At 40.3% G+C, this 6,351-nt stretch overlaps 1 pseudogene; it reads left to right on the plus strand.

Moving 5' to 3' along the window:
- The first annotated feature begins 593 nt into the window (after positions 1–593).
- LOC105756998 (eukaryotic translation initiation factor 4B pseudogene) lies at positions 594–1,803 on the plus strand (annotated as a pseudogene).
- Positions 1,804–6,351: the final 4,548 nt, after the last annotated feature.

The raw sequence follows: 6,351 nt of genomic DNA on the forward strand, positions 1-6,351 counted from the left end.
AGAGTGCTGCAGGGCAGCTGGTGATGTAAATGCAGAAATGGGAATGTGGGGACTAGATCAATCTTCATATTTTGGGAACTGGATTCATACTGCTCCTTACCAAGCAATTGGCAATGAGAATGGAATTCTCTGGGATTATCCTGACTCATGGAGGCAAGGGGTTTTGGAAGAGAAAAGAAGAAAATGCAGGGGATGAGAAACCTCTGATTCATCCATGGCATCTGCAGGTGTGCTACAATTGGTTAGTAAAGGTCATAGTTACTGATGGAATTTAGAGAGGGTGTACCTAACTCCTGGCCTCATTTGGATGCATAAGGAAATGCAAAGTAACAAGAAAAAAAGCAAAATATACAATTCCTTGGTTAGTGTTATTGGTAATAGCTAAAATGAAAGTAAGATGAGCTAAGTTTGAATGCTGGCTGGTCTGAGGTACAGCCAATAGCCTTGGAGACATTTCCAAAGGGAAAAGTTATGCTGAAACAACGGATAACGAAGAAGTTTAGGCTCATTTCCAAGAAAATGGTGAGAAAAGATAGAGGGGAGTCAAGGAACTCTTTCCAGCAGGGTGGAAATTTTTAAATGGTCATTAGGAAATGGGGCAAATAAATCAAGCACAGGATAAAGACAGGGATGATTGTTCTTTTGGTCGAGATAGAAATTGGTATTCTGACAAAACAGATATAGACTGGAGGGCCCAGCCTGCTACAGGTTTGGTGACTACCTACCTAGAAGAGGTGATGATAGATTTGGAGACAAGTATCGTGATCCTTATGATTCAGATCAGTATTGTGACATGTATCATGACGGTCCATGCCAGGATGTGGATCTATACAGGGGCCAGGATTGCTAAGATGATTGAGGTGGCCAAGACTATCATAGAGACTATGACTATAGGATAGGCAGTGGTAGAAGAGCATTTGGTAATGGGTACCAAAGGGTTGATGACTACAAAGGAGGTAGGGACCACTATGAAGACTGATATGACAGGTCAATAGGTCATGGGGCTCCAAGGACGACTACTCTTGGGATGATTACACACATAACGATAGAGGTCCCCCCGAAAAAACCCAAATTGAATCTAAAGCCTTGGAGTACTCTTAACAAAGATGATCCCAACGTTAGCACCTCTCAGTCCAGTTGCGAAACTTCTATCTTTGGAGGGGCAAAGCCTGATGACACAGCTGCTAGAGAATGAAAAATAGAAGAGCAGTTACAGAAGGAACAGGAGAAATTACATCAGCTGGATCAGCCAAAACTAGAACTCAGCCTCTGGAGAGACACTAAAGCTGGTAAAGTGAAGAAACACAGGAACAGTCGAGGACAGGAAGTGAGTCATCGCAGACTGGGACCTCACTGCATGGAGAGTGAAAAGTCTCTGGAAAAATGAAACTTAGTAAGGTGGAAGAGTGTCACTTCTAAGCCCCCCAAACCTGATCAGCATCTAAAGGTAATGCCAGCCCCTCCACCAAAGGAGAATGCTTGGGTGAAGTTCTAATCTACTTGCTCTATACTCAGAGCTCTGACTCAGAGCAGCAGTCCCCTACAAGTCCTGGGGGAAAAGTAGCTCCAGCTCAACAATCTGAAGAAGGACCAGCAAGCAAAGCAAAGCTAAGTAAGATGGTCTTTGACCTTGACACGGGAGAAATCTCTTTGAGTAATTGGGGTTCCTTGTTCTGGGACTTCCAGGTCACATATGAGGATTTCTGCTGGCAAGTGGAGACTGGCCAGACCAGAAAAGACTCACCTGGGAGGCTGATATTAACTAGCCTCAGTAGACATGACTTAGCCAATCAAGCAGGGTAGGCCAATAAAAGCCTCAAACACATAGGCTCAGTGATCTTCCTGGTCAGTGAAGGGAGGGTGATGTGCTCTCTCTCAGACATGACAGCTCTGCATTGGGAAGGTTCTCAGACCTCGCCCAAGCATCTCTTCTTCATGATGATCCTGATTTACATCTTTTTACTATAATAAAACTGGTAGTCATAAGTATATCTTCTGTGAGTCATTCCAACCAATTATTGAACCCAACGATGGGGTCTTCTTAACCTGTAAAGTCTGACCTAGCCCCAGGTGGCTAGAAAGGGAGAGTGCCATGTTGGGCAGAAATGATGGAGAAGTGGGAAAGCAGACATGATTGATCGCCACCTTCTGGGAATCGACTTTATGTTGAAGCTTTCGTCGTATTCCTTAGTATATTAATTACTTCTTAATATGTTTTGTTAATTTCATAGGAATTTCTACATACAAAATCATGTCATCTGCAAATAAATGCCATTTTCTTTTCCAAGCTTTATTTTTTTTCGACTTATTGTCTAGATCGTCCATTATATTTAAATAAAGTGGTGGGAGAAGTTCCTTTCCTTTGTCCTTGTTTAGGGTATTCAGCCTTTTAATATTATGCATGACTAAGATGTACTGGTGAGAAGACACACTTGTGGGACAAATTTTAGTAGGGAAGCATTCAGCCTTTCAAAATATGTATGATGTGATTTGAAAAAAATTTATATCCATATTTTCTGAATCACAATTTTCTCAAAATTAATGTCTTCAGTGACTGGATTTCCATATCTGGTCCCTCAAGCTGGTAGTGCCTTTGGGTCTTGTATATTGGGAATTTTATTATCTGCTTGATTTTTAACAAGACGATTTTTTTCAGGGGGTTCTGACTGATACTTTATAATGTGCCAAAGTGAAGGGAAATGGGAACCATATGGGCCTCAGCTTCTTTCAGTAAACTACTGAGTGCATGACTCACTTGCCCACTGAAGGCGATTCTGGTCACTGAGATGAAGCATTGTCTCCTCTAAGATCATAAACCAGGCAAAGATGTCTGTTCTCACCATCATATTTTTAATCACTGACTCGGCAATCATCACTGCCTTAGAGGTACCCAAAGTGCTACCTCCCCCTCCCCATAACCACAGTTACTTTAGAAGATTCCATGGATCCTGAATCCAAAAGCTGTATTTCCACTACAGATCTCCCTAACTCAGCCCCCACACCTCCGAACAATCCTTTGACCAAATCCAATCACTTTTCCACACAGCCACAATCACTCATCCCCATATGCTCACCAACTCTTTAATCCTTCTGGCCCTGAACTACAGTCTCCCACTGATCGAGATCCAGTCCTTTCCCACCTGTATAGTATAGCAGATCCCAAAGGACTGATTCCACTTTTTTCCCACCATCCCCAAGCCCTTTGGGCCTGTAATGGAATTACTGGTGCTCCAAGGGTGGTGAATATTGATCTGATGTCTGGTAGCTTCTCTCCACACCCACACTCTAACCCAATGATCATATACGCTGATCTTCACAATGACCACACTTTCTGGAAACATGCAAAGGGTGTCCACACATGGCTTCCAAATACCTACACACAAAACATGACTGTATAGAAAACCTGATAACACACACATCTATTTGGACAATCTATACTGCTGAAGTTTTTATAATGACCATGGTTAAGTAGTTTTATTGGACCAGTCTACCAAAAGCAACAATAAAAGCTGAATAAAATCGTCAAAACATCTCTTTTAAGGTATTGGAAAGCAATCAGTATAGGTACACTTGAAGGCTTATAATCTCTGGGAAGAAGGAATCACAACGATGTTTTGTGCCTGTTTTAGGCTACGTTCTCTAGAGAAGCAAAACCAGTAAAGTGTATAAATATATAGACAGATTTATATCAAGGAAATGTCTCATGTGGTTGTAGAGGCTGGAACTTCCTAAGTCTGTGGGTCAGGTAGGAGGCTTCCCCTGATTCACGAAGCTGCAGGGGCTGGTGAACCCAAGATGGGCAAGTCAGACAGCAAGAGTCTTGTTCACAGGCTGAGAAGACCAAAGAACCCCAATATCGGTAGGCAAGACGGCAGGTAGCTGCTAACTCAAGTCCCAAGAACCAAAGGTCAGACAACAGGAGCCAGCTGGAGGGTCCAGAGTGAGCAAAAGCCCACGAGCTTTGCCAGAAAGTCCACCTATACTGGATGTAGGCTACATCCCCAAGGAAACTCCCTTTCAATGGATTGGCTACTCATAGCAGATCCCATCATGGAGGTGATCACATTATATCAAATCTCATCACGGAGGTGATCACATTATCACACAACTGCCAAACTACATCATAACTGCAAAAACCACAAAGAATCATGGCCCAGCCCAGTTGACACAAACTTTAATAATCACAGTGCCATTTTTAGCGATTTCTCTCCTGAGGCATTTGAAAATTTGTAGGTATGAGTATAAAGTCCAATAACATAGAAATATCCTTTCTGGGCTGAGGAGAAATAGGATGGCATTCTGTGCAAGCAAAATATTATTACTTTTAATTTCAGGCGGGATGTGGTGAGTAGAGGCACGACAGCTAAAAAATAAAACTTCATCTTAAAAAAGTGTATGTCTTACAAAGAGGATATTCAAATGGCCAACAGGCACATGAAAAGACGCTGTCATTAGCCATTAGGGAGATGCTCATCAAAACCTCAATCAGATACCATCTCGCCTCCAATAGAATGGCAATTTTTTTAAAAAGGAAAACAAGTGTTGATGAGGTTGTTGAGAAATTGGAACCCTCATCCATTGCCAGTGGGAATATAAAATGGTACAGATGCTGTGGAAGGCTTTGGTGGTTCCTCAGAAAGTTGAACAAGGAACTACCATATGACCAGCAATCCCAATCCTAGGTATATACCCAGAAGTGAAAGCAGGAACACAAACAGCAACCTGCACACCAATATTCATTGTAGCACTTTTCAGGTGGAAACAAAATGTTCAACAGACGAGTGGAAAAACAAAATGTGGTATATGCATACAATGAAATATTACTCAGACATAAATGAAGTCCCGATGCATACTACAACGTGGATGAAACTTGAAAACATTATGCTGATCAAAATAAGTCAGTCACAAAAGGACAGATACTGTATAATCTGTTATATGAAATAATCAAATATATAGAAACCAAAAATTATTAGTGGTTACCAGAGGTGGAAGACAGGGGCAGAGGGAGTCTTTGCTTAATGGGCACTGAGCTTCCATTAATGGAATGAAATAATTTGGAAAAGGATAGGGAAAATGGTTGCACAACTTGAAGAATGTAATCAATGTCATTGAATTATACACGGAGAAATTGCTGGTGTATGTTTTGTTGTGTATGTTTTCACAATAAAAAAGGTATGCTTTAATACTTGTACACCAATGTTCACTGCAGCACTACTTACAATAGCCAAAATGTGGAAACCCAAATCTCCATGAAAAGATGAACAGATAAAATGTAGTACTTAAAAACAATGGAGTATTACTCAGCCATAGATAAATTAAGATTTAATACAGGTAGTCCCCCACTTATGATGTATTTGAGTTATGACAAACTGCACTTAGGACCGTCAGTTTTTGTTTTTTTTTTTGGTACATCTTATCATCAATATTATGTACTACATACAATGTTGCAGCATATGATTTACTGATGTTACCTTTCTCAGATGCTCACTCCCAGATGTTTATATATAATGTTCCTAACTCTCAAAGACAAATAAAGATCACATTTATAAAGATACTGTAATAAACGACAATAATAATGAAAACTTTATAAAAAAAGAGGTATTTGACTTACGTCAGAACTGACTTACAACAGAATCCTCAGAATGGAATCCTGTCGTAAGTCAGGGACTACCTGTACATGGTATCATATGGATAAATCTTGAAAACATTATGCTGAGTAATATGTCAGACACAAAAGGGCACATACTGTATGATCCCACTTATATGAAATACAGTCATGCACTGTATAACATCCAGTCGCACATCTGCATATATGTCTGTGGTCCCATAAGTTTATCATAGAGTTCAGAGTTCCATTCCTAAGTGTGTCGAATTTGTATGTAAGTTGGAACAGTTAGGTACGGTTTGTATCTAATGTCAGTTAGTCAAATGTTTGTCTTAGTATATAGTGTACTGTTCTATGCATAAAAAAATTAAACACCTCCAGATATGCTAAAAACATCTTTAATACTGTAATAATGTCTCAATGCGCATCACAATATAGCACCCGTTTGTTATTATGAACCATTATACGTACCCTGAATTTTTAATAGGCTTTACAGGGGTTGGTTCGTGACTATGGGGTGTACGTAAGTTAGATGTTCATAACCCAGGGACTGCTTGTTTATAATATGGTGTTCACACAATATCCAAATTACTCATAATGTCCTATTTCACAGAATGTGTCGTGGACATTAAGTGACACATGACTATCTAGAATAGGAAAATGCATAGAGACAAAAGTTTATTAGTGGTTACCTGGGGCGGGTAGGAGGACGAAAATGGAAGTTATTGTTTAAGGGGTATCAAGTT

Source organism: Trichechus manatus, unplaced genomic scaffold (assembly GCF_000243295.1).
Source record: "Trichechus manatus latirostris isolate Lorelei unplaced genomic scaffold, TriManLat1.0 scaffold00395, whole genome shotgun sequence".
Lineage (NCBI taxonomy): Eukaryota > Metazoa > Chordata > Mammalia > Sirenia > Trichechidae > Trichechus > Trichechus manatus.